The sequence below is a fragment of the Podarcis muralis genome, chromosome W (assembly GCF_964188315.1).
Source record: "Podarcis muralis chromosome W, rPodMur119.hap1.1, whole genome shotgun sequence".
Taxonomy (NCBI): Eukaryota; Metazoa; Chordata; class Lepidosauria; order Squamata; family Lacertidae; genus Podarcis; species Podarcis muralis.
Genome location: NC_135674.1, coordinates 7,305,375 through 7,328,024, shown reverse-complemented (window position 1 = coordinate 7,328,024; position 22,650 = coordinate 7,305,375).

The window sequence follows — 22,650 nt, the reverse complement described above, 5'->3', positions numbered from 1 at the left end:
TCTTTCGTCGGAATTTCTTCTTGCTTCCATTTCTGGGCTAACAATACTCTTGCCGCTGTTGTTGCATATAAAAATAATTTAACATCTTGCCTATTTATATCCTGACCTATAATACCAAGTAGAAATGCTTCTGGTTTTTAAAAAAATGTATATTTCAACATCTTTTTCATTTCATTATATATCATGAAGTTCTTTATTTTCTTACATTCCCACCACATATGATGAAATGTTCCTTCTTTTTCTTTACATTTCCAACATTTATTATTTGTCTTATATATTTCAGCTAATTTCACTGGCGTAATATACCATCTATACATCATTTTCATCATATTCTCTTTCATTACAGGCTGTAACTTTTATCCTTTCATTCCACAACCTTTCCCATTCTTTAAGCTGTATATTGTAGCCAAAGTCTGTTGCCCAATGTATCATTACCAATTTCACTTCCTCATCTTTCAAATGCCATTCCAACAGTATTTTATACATTTTAGACATTGTTTTACATTCATTGTTTAATATTTCTATTTCAAATTTTGATTTTTTATCATCAAATCCTTTTTCCTTTAAATCCTCTTTATATATTTCATTGACTTGGCAATAGTGCAACCAATCATTCACATACTCTTTAACCTCCTCATAAGGTTTCATTTTTCAATTATTTCCCCCCCCCCCCAACAATTTCTCATAGGTAACCCAATTTTTACTCATATTTATCTTTTTCACACTCATAGCTTCTAATGGGGATAACCACCATGGTGTTTTACGTTCTAGTAAGTTTTTGTACCTATCCCATACTTCATATAAAGATCTTCAAAATATATGATTACCAAATCCTTTATGGATTTTTGTTTTATTATACCATAAATATGCATGCCAACCAAATCTGTTATCATGACCTTCCAAATCCAATAAATCTGTATTTTTTAACAACATCCATTCCTTTAAACAACAGAGGCAAACTGATTCATAGTACAACTTCAAGTCTGGCAGGGTGAAGCACCCTCTTTCCTTAACATCTGTTAACAATTTATATTGTATTCTCGGTTTCTTCCCCTGCCAGATATATCTTGAAATTGCTTTTTGCCACTCTTTGAAAATTGCTGCCCCCTTAATTATTGGAATTGATTGAAATAAAAACAACATTTTTGGTAGCACATTCATTTTTATAGCCAAAATCCTTCCCCAAAATGATAATTTCATTCTTCCCCATATTTCTAAATCTCTCTTAATTCCATTCCATACCAGTGTATAATTATTTTGAAATAAATCTATATTCATTGTGGTTAACCAAATTCCTAGGTATTTTACTCTCTTAGCTACTTCTATACCAATCTCCTGCTGCAGCATATCAAACAAGTCTTGTTTCATATTTTTAACTAATATTTTAGTCGTACTTTTGTTTAATTTAAATCCTGCTACTTGTCCAAATTGTTCTATTTCTGTAATAACCTCTTTGGCATTATTTAATGGTTCTTGGAAGTGAGAGCTGGACCATAAAGAAGGCTGATTGCCGAAGAATTGATGCTTTTGAATTATGGTGCTGGAGAAGACTCTTGAGAGTCCCATGGACTGCAAGAAGATCAAACGCATCCATTCTTAAGGAAATCAGCCCTGAGTGCTCACTGGAAGGACAGATCGTGAAGCTGAGGCTCCAGTACTTTGGCCACCTCATGAGACGAGAATACTCCCTGGAAAAGACCCTGATGTTGGGAAAGATTGAGGGCACAAGAAGAAGGGGACGACAGGGACTTCCGGGGTGGCGCCATCGGCAATGGCGGACTCCCTCTGAACTGGAGGGACAAGCTCCGCGCGAAACGAGTCCTTTCCGCTACGGCGAAGCGGGGACCCTTTAAAAAATCACAGGTGGATGAAGCCTGTGACCGTGGGACTCGGTGGGCACCTTTAGCGCCCCCCCAACCCGCAAAGGAACCCACTAATGGGCTCTGAAGCGATGAGGGGGAAGTGGCGCGGTGCTGTGAGTCAACTGCTCTTTCCGTGGAGCGAAGCCGCATAGCTGTTGCCGGAGAGCGCTGCCTTCTTCTTGGGACAATTTGGCTTTTAAAAATAATCACCCGTGAGTACTCAAACTTTGAACAATTGGACTTTAAATAAGGAATTGGGAACAGAAAAGAATCGGTCTTTAAAATTTACTTCAATTTGGTACTGAAACGGGAAGGTCTAAACAGGAAGTCAGCCTTCCGTTTCTTTGTAGACTGAACAAAGCAAAGACAAAGTAAACTAGAGCCTTGAAAATCACTATTAAAGGACTGGATTTCATCATCTAAAATAGTTGAACCCCCCCTTCGGTAGCAGGAGGAGAAGGGGGAGCTTTTCTTTGGACTGTTTAAACCTGCAGAAGTAAGCTTAAAGTAAAGTAACTTTCCACCGTCCTGACCCTGGAGCGGGTGTCAGGACTGATGTCTGAAGCTCATTGACCAGAGACAGAAGTCTTTTGACAGATAGCTAAAAGAAGAGAAACATTGTGATTCCACTGTTTCCTTTCGCATTTTAAAGGAACAAATATTGACAAAGTATCTCAAAAAAAGAAACTTTGTGGTTGGATTTGCAATAGAAGTTTTCCCCCTAGAGGGAGACTGTGAAATTGTAACTATTTCCAGGGAGTTTCCAGCCGCTACAGATTATAATCGTGGGAATTGATTGGTGACCTTGAAGGACAATGTATTCAGAAGTGCTGTTGTGTGCTTTTTACAAAACAAATGCCCTACTGGAAGAATTACATGAGAGAACGAATTTGATGACTGACTTGGTTGGAAATCTTAAGCAGGCAGTGGGAAATTTGGAACAGGCAGTGGGAAAAGGTATGGAGCCTACCCAGGAATCAAACCAGGAGTCTGCCCTGACAGAACAGATGAAAGAAGAGGACGCTGCTGAATCTTGGGAGCCAGAGATGGAGGAAGTTGCAGCCCTGCAGGAACATGAGCCTTTGGACTTGACAATTGATCTTCGAAAAAATCATACTTGGAAAGATAAAGTTTGGACTGGTTTGGAAATGGGGGGTTGGATTGACCCCCCTGAGCAGGGATCTATGGACTTTCCGAGTCTGGCAATGGGCCGTGAGAGGTTTGGAGTTATGGGGGCTCCCAATTTTGGAGGGACTTTGAAACATGTTTTTAAATACTACATGGAGTTCAGCCTGGACTGTGGAAAAGGGGCTGATTTGTTGAAAAGGGACAAAAACATTATTAAGTTGGAGTTCACACGAGTGAAAGGAGAATATGAAGAAAAACTGTGGAAGGGACATGGAAGAGACTTAAGGGCCTCGGATATAAGGTTACCAGGTTAATGTGCTAGTTTAATGAGATAAAATGGACTGACAAAACCCGGGACCAGGAGGAAGGGACGCTGGATGAAGATTGGATTGTTTTATTTCCTTTATTTTGCTATTAGGATTGTTTTATATAATTGATGAATGTTAGAAGGATGTTTGAAAGGAAATTGCTTGGCTTTAGTAAAAATGTTTAAAGGATTAGGTAAGAATACAATGGTTATGAGAAGTTCGTAAAAATAAGATTTAAGTTTTGAATTTTAAGGTGTGTTTTTTTTATAAGATAATGATGAAAATAGATTAAGATAATGGAATGAAAGATTAGGATAAATAAAGTGGGAAAGGATTTGCTGAATTAACAAATTGAATTGGAATACAAAAAAGGGAGGGGTGAGGAAGTCCGGGAAACAAGCAAATGAAAGTTAAGTAAATGAAGATGGAACTGTTTTTAACTATTTTTATTTTGTATTTTTCTTTTTTCTTTTTATATTTTGTAACATTTTGAAAATCTCAATAAATATCTATGAAAAAAAGAAGAAGAAGAAGGGGACGACAGAGGATGAGATGGTTGGACAGTGTTCTCGAAGCTACAAACATGATCTGACCAAACTGCGGGAGGCAGTGGAAGACAGGAGTGCCTGGCATGCTCTGGTCCATGGGGTCACGAAGAGTTGGACACGACTAAACGACTAAACTGTTGGGATACTGCCAGGGAGACAAAGTTCATCATGGCCCCACGTCGCCTCCGGAGCGTCCATCGATCCCTCCCGTAGACACGCAGTATCAGCAATTAGCGACACGAGCTCCGGAAAATAGCTTGCCACATTCCAGGGCTGGTGCACAGTCTTATCAGCAGATAATGCACAGCAAAAGATGCACGCAGGAGAGCATATTTACAAGTTTATTCAGCATTAGTCAGAACAAAGAAAAAACATGACCGCCTGCTTCAGCGTTCAGGCACGAAGAGAGAACGAAAGCAAAGACACAACAGAAACATCCTGTGCAACAGGAAATACGCAGGCAGTGACACAAACATCCTGCTCCCTTTTAAGGTGGAACGGAAATATCCTAACATCCTCCCCCTTTCCGTGTAACCTGTAGTACCTGTGGTTCAACCCAATTGCAACCTTTGTACGTAAACCTTAAGTTGTTCTCTGTTAACAGGTTTTTCACAGGTACCAGGACAGGATTACCACGAGACCTACTCTCCCACCATCAAATATGAGAGCATTCGGCTGATGCTCAAGATAGCTGCAGAGGAGAAACTGCATGTTTCCCATCATGACATTAATACAGCTTTTTTGTACGGGATTTTGGACGAGGAGCTGTTTATGCTTCCACCTGACGGGATGCAGATACAGAAGGGAATGGTCTGTAAACTGCAGAAATCCTTATATGGTCTCAAGCAGAGTGCCAGGTGTTGGAACACAAAACTCACTGAGATGTTGCTTTCTCTAGGTTTTCACCAAGGCAAGGCTGATCCATGTGTGTTTGTCAAGGAGGAGGGGCAAAACAAACTGTATTGTTTATGTTTTGTTGATGATCTTCTGATGTTTTGGAAGAATCAGGCTTTCTATCAAAGCACCCTAGCTCAGCTGAAGGAGCACTTTGACATGAAGGATCTTGGTGAGGTATCCAACTATCTTTCTCTGCAGGTGAAGAGGGACCAAGCAGGTAATTTTCTGGTACACCAAACACAGAAAATTGCTGATGTATTAACCAGGTTGAATTTGGTTGATGCAAACCCAGCAGACACACCGATGGTGACAGGTTACCAGGTAGATAGTACTGCTGAAGCGTTTTCTGACACAACGCTGTACAGATGCATTCTAGGCAAGTTGAATTTCATTGCTAGATGTTCAAGATCTGGCTTTGTGTCTGACAACCTTGCCATTCTGGTCTGTCTTGGCCTTGAAGACCCATTTGCTGCCAACCAGTCACATCCCTGGGACTACCGGTACCAGCTCCCAAGTTTGGTTCCTGTTCAAGGAATCAACTTCAGCCTTCATGGCATTAAGCCAAGGCTCAGCATCTTTCGAGGTTAACTCCTTTTTTTTTTAAATATTTTTTATTGAGTTTCTTTTCTTAAAGTCATAGACACAAAATTAGGGTAAAAAAATACAAGAAACAAATACAAAACCGAAATAATAAAAAGGTCATTACATTCCAATTTTCAGTAGTTTTTTCAATATTCCAAATGGACTTCCCCACATCCTCCCGACTCTGCGTTCTTTGTAATAAAAGTTTCAGCAATTTGTTACCCTGTTTCTTAACTTACTGTATCTTTCAGTTATTATGTTTCTAAGTTCACAATATTATATCCCAACTTTGTACATTTAAAATTAACATAATAAAATAGTTTCATATTACCACCTCTTTTTTCTTGTCTTAATTTTCAGTTTACCTAATCAAGTTGCTAAAGCAAAAAAATTCCTAATCGTGCGTATTTCTTAACATTCATATGTTCATATGTTCAAAAACTTATAGTGTTTTTGCAAATAGTCCTTAAATTTTTTCCAGTCCTCTTCCATTGTTTCCTCGCCCAAATCTCGGATTCTGCCAGTCATCTCAGCCAGTTCCATGTAGTCCATCAACTGCGTCTGCCACTCCTCCAGCGTGGGTAAATCTTGAGTCTTCCAGTGCTTTGCAATAAGAATTCTTGCTGCTGTAGTAGCATACATGAACAAAGTTCTATCCTTCTTTAACACCTTCTGGTCCACCATGCCCAATAGGAAGGCCTCTGGTTTCTTGGGAAAGGTATACCTAAATACCTTTTTTAACTCGTTGTAAATCATTTCCCAGAAGGCCTTCACTTTTGGGCAGGTCCACCAAAGATGGAAGAATGTCCCTTCTGCCTCCTTACATTTCCAACATTTATTATCAGACAAGTGATATATCTTAGCTAACTTGACTGGGGTCATGTACCACCGGTATATCATTTTCATAATGTTTTCTTTCAAGGCATTACATGCCGTAAACTTTATACCGGTGTTCCATAACCTTTCCCAGTCTTCAAACATAATGTTGTGTCCAATATCCTGTGCCCATTTTATCATGGCAGATTTAACTGTCTCATCCTGTGTATTCCATTTAAGCAGCAAGTTATACATTTTCGAAAGTGTCTTAGTTTTTGATTCTAACAATTCCGTCTCTAATTTCGATTTTTCCACCTGGAAACCAACTTTTTTGTCCATTTTAAAAACCTCTTGGATTTGAGCATAATGTAGCCAATCCCGCACCTTATTTTTTAGTTTGTCTTGGCTCTGCAACCTCCATTTGTCTCCAACTTTTTCAATTATTTCCCAATATTTTGGCCAATAGGCCTCCATGTTGGGTCTTTTCCTAGCCTTGGCCTCCATCGGTGAAAGCCATCTCGGGGTCTTGCCCTCCAGTAAGTCTTTATATTTCGACCAAACCGCAAAGATTGCTCTTCTGACAATATGGTTTTTAAATAATTTATGAACTTTGACCTTGTCGTACCACAGGTAAGCATGCCAACCAAAAGCATTGTCAAACCCTTCCAGATCCAGGACATCAGTGTTCTCCAACAGAAACCAATCCTTCAGCCAGCAAAAGGCTGCAGCTTCATAATACAACCTCAGGTCCAGCAGGGCAAACCCCCCTCTTTCTTTCGAATCAGTTAATATTTTAAACTTTATTCGGGGCTTTTTGCCCTGCCAGACAAACTTAGATATATCCTTCTGCCACTTTCCAAAACATTCCACTCTGTCCACGATCTGTAGGGTTTGAAACAAAAATAACATTTTCGGCAATACATTCATCTTTATAGCTGCAATTCTGCCCAACAAGGAAAGTTTCAACTTTGACCAAGTTTCCAAATCCTTCTTAATTTCCGACCAACACTTTTCATAATTGTCTTTAAATAAATTCAAATTTTTTACAGTCAAATGAACCCCTAGGTATTTCACTTTTTTAACAACACTTAGTTCTGTTTCTTTCTGAAACCCCTCTGTTTCTGTAGGTGTCAAGTTTTTAGCCAAAACCTTGGTCTTTTGCTTGTTCAGCTTGAATCCCGCCACCCGACCAAATTCATGAATCAGTTCTAAAACTCTTTTTGTACTAGATACTGGCTCCTGTAATGTTAAGACTAGATCATCTGCAAAAGCTTTCAATTTATATTGTTTCACTCCGACCTCTATTCCTTGTACCGACCGGTCCTCCCTGATCATGTTCAATAGCACCTCCAGGACTGAGATAAATAAAAGAGGAGATAGAGGGCACCCCTGCCGTGTCCCTTTTTCAATTTTAAACTCCTCTGTCACCACATTGTTCACTATCAATTTAGCTTTTTGCTCTGTGTAGATTGCTTGTATTCCATTTTCAAACCCCCGTCCCACTCCCATCCCTTCCAAATTTTTCTTCATAAACGTCCAAGAGATATTATCAAAGGCTTTCTCTGCATCAATAAAGATTAACACCGCTCTCCTATTGATATTTGTTTGTAAAAGTTCCAAAATATCAATAATGTTCCTGGTGTTGTCAAACAAATGTCTACCTGGGAGAAAGCCAGCTTGGTCCTTGTGAATTACTTCATTCAAAACTTTTTTAAGTCTACTTGCTAAAATGTCTGCAAAAATTTTGTAATCCACAATTAGGAGTGAGATGGGACGGTAGTTCTTTAGTTGAGTCTTTTCAGTTTCCACTTTAGGAATCAATGTGATGAAGGCTTCTTTCCACGACTCCGGTGCCTTCTTCCCCTCCATAATCTGGTTACATACCTCTAACAGAGGTTGTATCAGATAGTCCTTCAAAGTCTTATAATATTTGGAGGTAAGTCCATCCGGGCCTGGAGATTTGCCTAGTTGCATATTCTGAATGGCGCCTTCAATTTCCTGTTGTGTTATTTTACAGTTCAGGATTGTTCTCTTTTCCTGAGTTACTTTTGGTAATCCATTAGATTTTAAAAATTGGTCTATCTCGAACTCTTTCTGTGGCCCCTGTGCATAAAGTTCTTTAAAGTATCTCTGGAAACACCTTCTGATTTCTTCTGGTTTCTGAACAATTCTCCCATCAATCTCTAGATTTGTAACTGTATTCAATTTTTGTCTCTTTTTCAACTGCCATGCTAGCAGTTTTCCACATTTATTTGCTGATTCAAAAGATCTTTGCTTCATTTGTTTAATTTTCCATTCAACCTCTTGATTTATCAATTTCGAATATTGTGCTTGATGGAATTTGATTTCTCTCAGCACCTCCTTCGATTTTGGATTAGTTCTCAATTTTTCCTCTCCTTCTCTTATTTTCCCCAAGATCTTCTCCTTTTTTCCATTCCAGAGTCTTTTCTTGATCGTATATTGTTGTATCAGAAACCCTCTCATAACTGCTTTACTTGCGTCCCAGATCGTTCTTTTTTCTACCGTTGTATTCAAGTTTATTTCAAAATAGTCTCTTAAAGTTTTTTGGGCCTTCTTCACCACCTCCTGATCTCTTAATAAGGTGTCATTCATTTTCCATCTGAAGGAACCAGTTGGAGTAAGTCTCAATTCCACTTTCAAGGCGTTATGGTCGGAGCAAGTTTTTGGGCAGATTTCCACTTTTCTAGTCTTAGGTGCCAGCCCTCTAGTTGTCCAAATTTGGTCGATCCTTGTCCATGACAAATGGGCCTCAGAAAAGAAAGTTCCTTCTTTACCTAAGGGGTTCTTTGTCCTCCATATGTCAATCAGGTCCATATTGTCAGTTAGTTCAAAGAAAGTTCTAGGCAGTCTGCCGTCTTTTGTCAGATTTTGGTTTTGTGACTTATCCATGTTTGTGGATACCACCCCATTCATATCTCCCATCATAATGATGTTGGAATAGTCCAAATAGTCCAGCATAGTCTCATGCAGCTTCTTAAAAAATTCCGATTTCCCATCGTTGGGTGCATATATTCCTAATATCAGGAATTTTTCTCCCTGTGTCTGAATTTCAATCGCCAAAATTCTTCCTTGTTCATCTTTAAATAAAAATTTCGGTGACAGGCTCTCCTTTGCATAAATTACCACTCCTCTTTTCTTGATTCTGTCAGATGAGATAAATTCCTGGCCTAATCTTTTGTTGATTAGCACTTTCCTGTGGAGCCTAGTCACGTGAGTTTCTTGCAAACAGATGATGTCCAAATGTTCTTTTTTCAAGATGTGAAATATTTTCCTTCTTTTTTCCGGGGAATTTCCACCGTTTATATTCCAACTTAGTAGCTGCAGAGACATCCTGTACTAATATGTTGATCCTATTGTGGGGTCTTCTCCTTTTCCTCTGCTCCCGAGGGTATGGGCAATGGTCCAGCTCCAGGTGTTGGGCCCGGTAGTGGCCAAGCTGCTGCTGCTCCTTTTTGGAGGTCTTCTCCGTGGTCTTGTAGGAACTTTTGCTGATCTTCTGTCAATTTGATTTTAACCTTCTTTTCTTTGTATGTAAAAGATAGTCCTTGTGGGAATTCCCACCTATAAGGAATTCCGTTGTGTCTCAAAAGTTTTGCCAGTTCTGTATAGGCTGCTCTAAGGTCCAATAATTGTTTAGGTATATCTCTGTAAATTTCCGCCTTTTTATCTTGTATTTCAAGTGAATTTTTGAAATGAAGGCCTAGTATCTTGTCTCTCTCTTCCCTTGATCTCAAAATTATCAAACAGTCTCTGGATCTGTCCTTCCTTACCACTCTTCCAAGTCTGAATGCCGAAACAATTTTAAAGTCGTTATCTTCTTTTATACCCCAGAACTTGGAAAATTCTGTTGTCAGGTAGCCGATCAACTCTCCTTGTTCAAGTTCTGGAATAGCTCTCAGTCTGAGGTTATTCTCACGATTTTTCAATTCCACCATTGACAGGTAGGCTTGTTGTTCGCCAATCTGTTTGCGCAGGGGTTTGACTTCTCCCTTAATCTCCTCGACCCCTTTATTCGCTTGCTCTGCTTTTTGAGAGGCTTCCACAGCTAGTTTACGGTTTTCAGCCGTTGCTCCTTGTAGGTTTTCAATTGCTTGTGTATGCTGGGAAACCTGGTCGGTCAGTTTCTGGATCAAGGATATAGATTGGTCAGTTTTTAATGATTGGTCATCAACCTTTTGGTTTAAGGTTGACAGTTGTTCCAAGATTTGTTTTAAAACTGCTTCAGAACCTCCTGCTGCCATATCTTCCTCTGCAAACTTTTCTGTTTCCGCCTTCTGTGCTACCAGCACAGCTGGGACCGATGATCTGCGTCCTTGGATCAAAGTTGTTTGTACCAGTTGTCCAGGCTTTTTTTCCTTTTCTTTTTCCTTGGCTTCCTTAGCTTTAGCGGCTCTTGTTTTTCCTGTACCACTCATTCCACATCTGTCAATGTTCAAGGTCAACTTAGCTATTGTCCCATGGGAAAGGCAGATCCAGTTTGTAAACAATCAGTAGAGAGAAAGTCAAAATAAAAAGCAGTTCCCAGGTTTTTATAATTCCAAAATCCTCTAGGGGGAGTGCCACCAGAATTCAAGACAAAGAAGGAAGTTTTCCGCCATTAAAGTCCCTTTAATCCCAGTCCAAAAGCTCTATAATCCAGAGCAAAAGAGAGGTTCCCCAGAGCTCTTTTTATATTTAACAAGGTTTCAATAAAGGTGCCTGCAACAATGTCAAATCCAGTCTATTTGTGCTCAAAAGTAACAATTGAGCAGTAACAGTTTCCGCAGTTTGACAGTTCTCTCCTATCTGGCAGCCCGACGATCTGGCTCTTTATCTTAAGTAATCCAAAAGCAAGAGGATAGCTCGAATTCAAAGTCCCTTTAACTTAAAAAAGATCTATTCTTTCCTTTTAACAACCAAGTCCATAAATGCACGAAAGTTCCAACTTTGACAGCTCCCTTTCAAAGCGCTTCCCGCTTCTCGGAGTCTTTGCTTTGATCTTGCTAGCAATGTCGGGAGACGGACTTCCTTTTACTTTTAATCTCCCGTTTTCAGCCGAATTCAACAATTTAGTTTCCAAATTAATGCCCCTTACTCACGGGTATGTTGCTTGCAGCCTGATGTTTTCAGGAAGAAAGGTCGGCGCTCGTCCGTAACAGCCGCGCGGCTTCGCTTCCGCGGAAAGAGCGATGAACTCACAGCACCGCAACTCCTTCAACACTCCAGAGCCCCTTACGGGGTTCCTTCTGCGTATTCGGGGTCGCTTCTGGTGCCCGCCGAGTCCCACGGCCACGGGGTCACTCTACCCGTGGTTTATCTTAATGGGTCGCCGCTATGCCGCAGCGTGCGACCCTTTTCCGCGGAGCCCCTCTTCAGAGGATGAAGAGGACCGCCATTACGATTTCGCGCCGCCTCCGGAAGTCCTTTCGAGGTTAACTCCTGAACCTCTTTGAAGCTTGAAGGTTCCCACACCTTCTCTGAGCTACTAAAAACAGCAGTTGCCGTCTTAGCAAACTCATCAGCAAATCTCTTTGGAGGTCTGCCCTTCGTGGCTCTCTCAGACCTGCGTGCTAGACGCAAGTCTTCTGGACTCATCTCCTCTTTCTTAGGAGAAAAGTGACCAATGGTGAACAGTGGTTCTTCCAGTTCATTGTCAGACGCATCCGATGGTCTGACTGAGGCCTTTGCGCTCTTGTAGTCTGCTGTGTCATCACTGTCACCAACATCAGCAGCAGCGCCGCCCACTGAGCTGGAATCCGAACTCTGATCATCATCATCATCCTCAGCTTCCTCAGCTTCCTCAGCATGATCTGCTTTTTTCACATCACCTTCATCTTCCTCTGGGTAACTCTGGAAAATTCCCACATTTCCCCCCCACTTAGGATTGTACTCAACACTCCTTGTTAATTTAATGGACTTAGAGTCAGTCATCCATACTCTGTATGCACCTTTTTCGTACCCCATGAACAAACCATGTGCCCCACGCTTCCCAAGCTTGTTGCTTTGTGGGGTGTGTACCCACATGTCAGAACCAAAGATTCTCATGTGCTTGACGCATGGTTTCTTACCAAACATCTTCTCATAGGGAGTGCAACCAATAGGTGATGACAATCTGTGATTAAAGGTGTAAACAATTCGACAGAGCCTCCCCCCAAAACTTATCAGGGAGATTGGCATCATGCAACAAGGTTTTCATTCCTTGCAGCAACGTTTGATTTGCTCGCTCCGCAAGTCCATTCATCCATGGCGATCTAGGCGTTGACATGTCATGCTGGATTCCCTTCTCAGTCAGGAAAGCTTCAAACTGTTGAGAAATGAACTCCCCGCCTTGATCAGTAAAGAGACAGCCAATACGTTTACCATGAACATTCTCCAACCAAGCACAGAATGCCTTGAACTTAGGAAACGCTTGCGATTTCTGCTCGAGCATAAACACATGAATGTACCTGGAAAAAGAATCAATTAGAACCATGAAGTACCTTGCTCCACCCAAAGAGGGCACAAGTGGACCAACCAGGTCTGCATGAACTAGCTGGTAGGGTTTGGAAGCTTGCCTGCTAGACTCTTTGCCTTTTGGAGCAACCTTCACCTTGTTCTCTGCACAAGATACACATTTCATGTGATACTTACAGGGTTTGATGTTCAAACCCTCAACCATCTCTGGCATCTTGGCCAGTGCCTTCCAAGATAGGTGACAAAATCTTTGATGTGCATCGTGAATGCATCCTGCATTCTTTGTTAGTTTGTGCAACACAACAAGAATCAGCATTAGACACAGCAACAGCACTGTCGTCATAAGTTATACAGAACAAACCATCTATAAACTTAGCATGCAAAATGTCCTCTTTGCCTTTTCTGATGACACAGACGCTCCTCATGAAGTAAATCTCAAAGCCACGCCCAGTCAGCTGTGGGACACTGAGCAAGTTGTCTGCAGCACCTGGAACATACAGTACATCTTTGATGGTAGTGTGCAGACTTGCCAGTTTCACAGTCCCTTCCCCTGCAATTCGTAACGTCTTCCCGTCAGCCAGGTGGATCTCTCCATCTTGAGGTTTGAAGGAGATAAAGAGATGGCGGTCTTTCGACACATGGCGGGTACACCCTGAATCAATAACAAACCTGGCCTTGGCCTTTGGAGCCGACTTTCCAGCAAGCAAAACCTTTTTTTCCACCGGCGTGGGCTTTTGCAGCTTGCCCCCCTGCTCCTGGCCATCAGACTTGCCTTTAGCCTTTGGTGAAGCTGTGCCAGCAAACAAAGCCTTGTTTTCCACTGGCGTGGGCTCTTCACCCTCCCTCTGCTTTGGGCCATCTGCAGGCATCTGCCTCTGTTTACCTCTGGCCTTCCGGCCTCTGCAAAGGCGATGACCTTGGTTCTCACGAGAAACAGAGCTCTCAGCTGCCGACTCCTTGGCTCCCCCTGGAGGCTGGAATGCTGCCTGGGATGACATCACAGTCAACTCCCCCTGCAGCTTGCAACCAGTGCCCTCGGCATCCCTGCATTCACTCACATTCTGGGAAACAGCCAGGACCTCCGATGCAGTCAAACTCTGGGCTGGGATGACTGGCAAATGGGCTATCTTCAAAGCATTCCACATCTTACGTGCAGTCACATTGCCAGCTAATGTTTTAATTTCCTCCAGAGAGACGGACAAGACTATTACGTCAATGGCCCTCAAATTCTGGGCTCTCCATCTATCTGTCAGAGGAACTGGAGGGGCTTCAGACACAGTATGCCACACTCCAAACTGACGCAGCAAACTCTCACACCATTTTGCCCAGGTCTGATAGTTGTGCCGATTTAACTTTGGGCACTCAGCAGCTTCAGAAGCTTCAAAAGCGTGGAAAAACTCCATTCCAGCTTTTTACTTGAGCCATGAGCCTTTATGCCTTCAAAAACTTCTTATCTTGGCAGCTCATTAATCACGAATTCTCTGGCGCAGCTCCCAGACCCATTAGTCTGCCGGACATCAAAGAGACTTTGCCCGCGGCAACGGAAAGCCCCACTTTCGCTTTTCCTCCACATACCTCTCAGCAGTCCGTCACAGTCTTACTCTCCTGTAAGTGCTGTGAACGACAATGGTTCTTCTATAGTTAGTACTTTCCGGCCAACTGAAATTCCTTTTATTTTCTCATTTTCTCTTATTGTCCTTAGAAGGTCTTCCAGTACCGATATGAATAATAGTGGTGAAAGTGGATTTACTATCAATTTTGCTTTTTGATCAGAGCATATAGCTTTTATACCTTTTATAAACGCTTGTCCAATGCCCATTAATTCCATATTCTTTATCATAAAATCCCAGGATATACTATCAAAGGCCTTTTCCACATCTACAAACATTAACATCGCTGGTTTATGGCCGTCAGGTATTCAATTATGTTCACAATATTCCTTATATTATATTTCATCTGACTACCAGGAAGAATGCCTGCTTGATCTTCATGCATTGTCTCATTCATTACTTTTTTCAGTCTATTTGCTAGTATCTACTAGCAAATAGCTTATAGTCATTGTTCAACAGCGAAATTGGCCTATAATTTTTCACTTGTAATTTTTCACTTGGTATTAATGTGATATATGCTTCTTTCCATGTTTCTGGTATTTCTCCCTTACTTAATATGTTATCCATCACTTCTTTCAATGGTACAAGTAGGGTGTGCTTTAATTCCTTATAATATTTTGCTGTGAATCCATCTGGCTCTGGTGCCTTTCCACTTTTCAATTGTTTTATTGCTTCTTCAATTTCTTCTTCCTCTATTCTTCCATTTAGCCGTTCCTTCTTCTCTGTCGGAATTTGTTGCACTCCTTTCTGTTTCAAGAATTCCTCTATCTTTTTACGTCCTCCTTTCCAGTTTTTTTTTATACAGTTGTTTATAAAAGTTAACAAATCCTTTTCTAATTTCTTTCAGATTTTCTACTTCTTTTCCATCCAATATTATTTAGTTTATTGCACTTCGTGCTTTTCTTTTTTTAAATTTGCCACGCCAACCATTTAGCTGATTTGTTGGCATGTTCAAAGTTCTTCTGTCTCATTCTTTTAATATTCCATTCCACTTCTTGATTGATTATCATTGCAAATTGGCTTTGTAACATCTTAATATTTTGATTAATTTTTGCGTCTCTCGGATTTTTTATTAGTTTTTTCTTATTTTCCATTTTATTAGTTTTTTCTTATTTTCCATAATCTGATTTAAAATCTCTTTTCCCCCTTTCTTTCTGAATTTATTCCTGATGCTATTTTGTTGTATAAAGAAAGCTCACTTAACCGCTTTACTGGCATCCTAAACAACACTCATTTTGGTTTCATAGGTCATCTCTAACAAAGATTGCCATGGCAGAGGTGTGCCTGCGCCTGGGAGTTATAGTTTTGGAGTGATAGTTTGCACAACCTTTTCTGGACACCCTCTGAGAGACTAGGTAGGCAAATAGAAGTAAAGGGAAAGAGACACACAAGACCCTCCTCTGGGCAACTCTGATGGATTCGGGTCTGTGGTGAAAATTAGGTGATGGAAAAGGGAGGGAGAAAGTTTAGATTTGAAGGAAGGAAAGGAAGAGTTAACGAATTTTGGTTGCTGTGGTTTAGAGAACCCAAACCACTACCCATGTTTCCTACTTATACTCACTTCCGCATGCGCTGTTCCTGGCGATCCCAGGATCTCTTGACTGGTTGTTTAAGGCTGGCCTGATCGAGCTTTGCTTCCTCTGGTTAACCCTGCTGGACCTCCAGTTATTTCCAGACCCTGGGATCGCTGGAGGACTGGTTGTTCCTCCTGGCAAACTGCCTGGCGTGCACTGGATCACCAGTTCTTCCTCGCTTCCAGAATCTGGGCAACCAAATGTCCCTTCGTGGTCGCCATCTGTTGTAAACAAAATCTGCCCTTTTCCCCTTATGGGGTATCCAAGAGCCCATATAGAGTCCTTATGTAGGTTCCCTATTGGCAGGAGAAAATAACAGAGGCCAACCAGAGAACATTGAGAAGTAAAGCAGCTAGTAAGCCTGATCTTTATTGATCAGTTGCAACAGGGTGCTCCCCTCACACGCAGGAAAGGAGGAGGAGCCCAGAACAAAGGTGTGCCTGCTCTTATATAGACATTTTAAATCCCCTGCCCTGGAGCTCAAGACCACCACTCCATACATCATACATACACCACAGAAGGGGTGTAAACCAAGACCACCCCCCACAAGCATCATACCTGTCCCATTAAACTTTAATTAGTTTAATGCTATGCCAATGTCCAGTGCGCTTCCACCGCCACAATGTCCCATTACAGCAGAGCATTTCGCGCAGCAGTTTAAGAAGGGCCGGAGTGTCAGTATCCCTTCAATAAAGGAATCTTGGAGCAAGCGGTTTGGAACTCAAATAAAAGGTTTATTTACACAAAAACAAAAAACCCTGGTGACAAACCACACATATCAGCAAACACGCCCAAAAGAAAGGAGGGAAAGGGAACAAACACATGAGTGAGCTGACTATTTATACAAACTCACATTCCTGGAAACTTAACGACTTCCAGCTGCTCAGTGATTAGAGCGTCTTGATTAGAGCTTCTTAACCCTTTAATACCAACACCCCCTCTCGCTCGTAACACTGAGCTGTACCAACCTTAATTCAAATTTAAACCTGAACAGAAACATTTATGAGATTGCGGACTCAAAGCTTTTGTAAAACCGTCTGCGAGATTTTCTTTGCTTGGACAATACTTTAGTTCAATTAAACCTTGTTTTACACTTTGGCATACATTTTGATAACGGATATCCAAGTGTTTTGTGTGTGCCTTGAATTGACCTGATTTAGCTAGTTTAATACAAGGTTGATTGTCTTCCCACACTCTGATAGGTAGGGAACATTCTCCAAACAATTCTTGTACCAGTTGCTTATAAAATTCCAGTTCTCTACATACATCTGATAATGCATTGAACTCAGATTCAGTTGAACTTAAAGCTATAAGTGATTGTTTTCTTGATCTCCAACCAATTAGTGCATTTCCAAATTTTATCGCCATTCCTGACACTGATTTTCTATCTGGTCCAGCATCTGCCCAACTGCTGTCGGCCCAACATTCAAGTTGTGTGCTGCCCTCTGCTGATAGTTTTAAGCGAAACCTTTTGGTAGTTTGGAGATACCTTAAAACTCTTTTTACTCCTTGCCAAGCATGCATTGATGGTTTTTCAGCTTGTCTACACAGCATGTTGACAGCATATGTTATATCGGGCCGAGTCCACTGTGCAATGTGGAGTAGACTGCCTATCGCTGACTGGTAAACCCCGGGATTACAGAACTCTGCCTGTTGCTCAGTTTGAGCATCCTTTGTGTAACTTAACTCCATTGGGGTTTTAACACCAGCACAGTTGTCCATTTTAAACCTTTCCAGCAACTTCTGGATCTTAGCTTCTTGGCTGAGCCAATAGTTCCCATCATCATCTTGCTGAATTTTAACTCCTAGATAAACAGATACATTGCCTAGTGATTTTATCTGAAACCTTTCTCCAAGCTTTGTGGCAAATTGTTGTGCAAGTTTATCGTCCTTTCCACTGTATAATAAATCGTCAACAAATATCAAGACTGCTTCTTGTTCACATCCCGAGCCTTTTAGATAAAGACACGCATCTGCTGCGCTCTTTCTGAACCCCATGCTCACTAGAGCATCGTTTAAGCAGGAATTCCAATTACGGGCGGACTGTTTCAACCCATAAATGGATTTGTGTAGGCGCCAGACCTGGTTTGGCTTGTCTCCTTCAAAACCTGGTGGTGGTGTCATATAGACTTCCTCCTGTAAGTCTGCATTTAAATAAGCCACATTGACATCAAAATGAAACAGCTTATTTCCCTTCTTAGCTGAAGAGGCTAAAAGCATTCTTAATGACTCCGATCTTGAGGTAGGGGCATAGATTTGAGAATAGTGAACTCCTTTGCGCTGCGAAAACCCTTTTGCAACTAGTCGGGCTTTATATTGCAACTCTTCAGTAGTTGTGGGCTTTAAACGATATACCCATCGACAACCTACAGCTTGTTGCCCTTTTGGAAGCTCTGTACTTGTAAACACACCGAGAGACTTCATTGAAGCCATCTCCTTTTCCATTGCTTCCTGCCACTTTACGGCTTCTGAGCTTGGAAGCTGTTGTACTTCCATATAGCTATCTGGCTCACACTGTGCCATATTTACGTATACACTTGTCACCTTAAACCGCTCTGGCGGCTTGCCCTTTGTGGCGCATTTTGACCTGCGCAATTGCTCCTCTTGTGCCCCCTCTGACCGTTGGCTGTCAGAATCTGTCTCAGACTTTATGTCTGGACGTGCCTCTAGGGATAAAGACCTCCGTTTAGATACCTCCCTTGGGCTTGGTGTTGCAGGCGACCTGCTTCGCTTTTGCTGTCTGCTAGGCCTACTGACTGGCGATGTTGGAACACTCCCAGATTCTGGCTTTTCTACCTTAGGAGAAGAACCTTGTGCCTGGTCAGAATCTGCATCTGAACCATGTGCACCGTCCCCTTCTGGCTCACCACCCTCTGGACTTTCATTCTCAGCATAAATGCCTAAATCGTCTCTCAAAATGTCAGGGTTAGCATGTAAGTGAGTCCATCCGGATTGCTCACAAAATTCAGCGCTCCTACTGAGGACCACTTTTGTAGTATCCCCATCTGGGTTCACGAACCTCCAAGATTTGGCATGTGGTTCGTACCCGCAAAAGATGAGTTTCCTAGCCCTTGGACTTCCCTTTTTCCTTAACGCTTTTGGGATAAGTACATAGGCTTGAGATCCAAACACCCGAAAGTAATTAACTTTGGGCTTCTTCCCATATAAAGCAAAATATGGTGTAGTATCAATTACCGAATTATATACTCGGTTCAGAATATGAGTAGCCGCCTGCCAGGCTTCCGCCCAGTAACTTTGAGGGAGTTTTGCATCAAACAACATAGAGTTTGCCAACTCTTGCAGAACCCTGTTTTTACGTTCGGCCACACCTCCTTCTTGGGGGGAATAAGGTGTAGACAGACGATGCTTAATTCCCTTTTTCTTAAAGAAATTCTGCAACACAGACCCGGTAAATTCTGACCCTCTGTCTGTCTGAAAAGCAAGTACTCTAGTACCGAATTCAAGTTCTACTGCATGAACCCAATTTTTAACTGTTTCTGCAGTATCTGCTTTTGTTTTGAGAGGAAAAAACCATGTAACCTTTGTTTTGTCATCCGAGAGACACAGTGCATACCTCAAACCTCCCATGCTAGCAACAGGCATTGGGCCACATAGGTCCATATGCACAAGTTGGAATACTTTGTCAGATTTCCTATTTGAACTGGGATAGCTGCATCTATGAACCTTCGCACTTTTGCATGCAGTACAATCCAAATTCTTAGTACATTTGTTCAATTTGCACCCTTCTGATAATTCAGGTTGTTTTTTAACATACTGAAAATTAATATGTCCCAAACGGCGGTGCCATAAATGAACACAAGAATTATGGGTAGGCGAGTTCACACAACCAGCATGAACCTGTTCAACTTCATCTGGACTTGTCTCAAAATAATATAACCCATTTCTGCTTTCCACCTGCAAAAGAGATACGTTATTCTTTGAAATAGTGCAAACCCCATTTTCAAACACAGTTTTAAACCCATTTCTATCAAGTTCTGACACAGACAAAATACACCCCTTCATTCCCTTTAGCACGTAGGCATCAATTTCAGTTTGCAAACAATTCAGGAACACTGTGCCTACGGTCTCTAAGGAACGTTTAGTTGAATCTGCCATTGTCACAACTTTAGGGGTTTGCAAATGCCTGCAATTCTGCAAATGGACACTAGATGGCGCCACCAGGTGGTGAGATGCACCACTGTCGATCAACCAGCGTAGATTGCTGCCTTGGCCACGCCCTTGCATCAACGCCATTGCTGAAGCCATGTGCTGTGTGCTGTGGGAGTAGGCACGACCTCCTCCTCTTCTTCGACGTCCCCTGGAACTCCTTGTCTGGTAACTAGGGGTAACGGCCTTGGTGCTGTCTTGACCAGGTTCACGTGTACAATTCCTGATTAAATGGGAAGAGGAACCACAGCGAAAACAGTGTCTAGCTGCAAAAGCATTTACTGTGTTCTCAAACTCAGCATCCCCACTCTTAGGCACAGCACAACTCCCCTTTGAAGAAAAACCGCTTTCTCTTTGCCTTTTATCCTGTTCATCTGCAAGTCGAGAAGAAATGTATTCAAGGGTTAATTCAGTTGAAGGCATAGCTTCCAAAGTTAAAGCTAGAGTCTCATAGCTTTTATCAAGAGAAGACAACAATATGTATGACTGCTGCTCCATAGAGAAAGGAATGCCCAGCTGTCTTAGTTGATTAAAGGCAGACACCATTTTGGCAATATGTTCTTTCACACACGCTCCCGGTTGGAGACGTAAATCAAACAAACATCTTGTAGCATGGATCTTGGCCCCCGCAGTGTTTCTGGAATTTAGCCGCTGCAGAACCGTCCAGACCTCATGCGTGTTCTTTAACTCAGAAACATAAGGCATTTGCTCTGGTCCCACTGCCAAAACTAGTAGACCTTGGGCTTTCCTGTCGCGTTTCTGTGAAGCTGCTGCTGCTGCTTTGTCTTCTGCAGACGCGTCTGCAGCTGCCTGTAAAGGCGGTGCTTCAGTACAACTCCACAACTCTTTTGCTTGCAACCAAACCCTTACTCTAGCCTTCCAATCTTGCCAATTTTTCCCATTGAGTCGCGTAAATGGGACAGTAAAACTTTCCTGGGACTCTGCCATCCTCCCTGGGGCTTAGGAACGATACTCACACACCTGTAGACCGTCTCCCAGCTGCTGAGGTGGCTCCTTGAGGAATAAGACGTCTTCCAGCGAGTACAAACTGCGCAGTGCCTGTTTAAAACTTTTTTCTAGGCACGTTGCAGGACTCAAGCTGCTTAGAAGGCTTTCGTTGTCGGCAACCGCTTCTGTCTTCGCTCCAGTCCTTTCATAAATCACCCTGAACTGCACTCCTTATCTCCTTCTTGACGTACAAACAACCATAACCTGCCCCATTAAACTTTAATTAGTTTAATGCTATGCCAATGTCCAGTGCGCTTCCACCGCCACAATGTCCCATTACAGCAGAGCATTTCGCGCAGCAGTTTAAGAAGGGCCGGAGTGTCAGTATCCCTTCAATAAAGGAATCTTGGAGCAAGCGGTTTGGAACTCAAATAAAAGGTTTATTTACACAAAAACAAAAAACCCTGGTGACAAACCACACATATCAGCAAACACGCCCAAAAGAAAGGAGGGAAAGGGAACAAACACACGAGTGAGCTGACTATTTATACAAACTCACATTCCTGGAAACTTAACGACTTCCAGCTGCTCAGTGATTAGAGCGTCTTGATTAGAGCTTCTTAACCCTTTAATACCAACAATACCTGCATCACAGAAAAGGTGGTCTAAAACAGAAATTTGAATGTAGCAAGTTCTTAACCCGAGGTACTATTTCTGGGTTAGCGGAGTCTGTAACCTGAAGCGTCTGTAACCTGAAGCATCTGTAACCCGAGGTACCACTGTACACAGGTCATGTTGACAGTCCACTTTTTCTTCTTAAAGTGGCAAGTGTTAATAATATGCCCATCTTACAAAAATCACTTAGAGGGTTTCCACAATTGCTAAACAAATCCTGTTAAATAAAAAAATGTCCATATTGCACTTTGTTTCCTCTCCTATCCTTCCCCAGGCAAAGTCACAAGCTTAATAATTGTTGTTCTTAATATTATTAAAATTTATTACCTGCCCTTCACACTAAGGTGGGTTACAACATTAAAATGCAATATTAAAGCAGTTTAAAACCAACTTACAACCACAGAAATAAGGTGGATTCTAAAACTGTACACCTCAGATGTCAAAAGCTGCAGTAAGAAAGTGTGTCTTCAGCACTCTGACCGGAATCACTATAATGAAGGTGCCAGATTGCCCTCTATGGGGAGGGAATTCTACAACTTATGGGCTGCCACATAAAACACCCTCTCCTGTGTCGTTGCAAAAAACCAACAACACCCCAAGCTCCTGAGAGCAGAGGAACCACTAAGAAGGCCAGCTCTGCCAATCTTGGCACCCAAGAGGATCTCTAGTGAAATAGCTGCAGAGCTGCTCACGATCTTTGTGTTATCACGGATGCTAGCCGGTAGGCATCTTCCGCAGCCAGTTTTCCCTGGTTCACTCTGAAATTTGCAGGAAACAGTGTTGTGTTTAAGCTTATCTTGGGGAAGAAAGATCATTTTGTGCTGAATATGGCATGGATTCTTGCAAATTGTCTCAACTGCTCATTAATGACCCTGTTGGCGAGCTGCATGTCTGAGACCCCAGTGCTGGTGTAAAAGCAAGTGAGCAGCTCTGTGGGAAAGTGCAAGAGTCTATGGGAAGGTTATGAAAAGCAACCACTTTGTGATCCCATTCCCTATATGGACCAGGTTCCCTGCAGGGCCAAAACAAGCACTTGGGTCACATATGTTGTTTTCCCTGAAGAATAGCCAAGCCTAAGACGC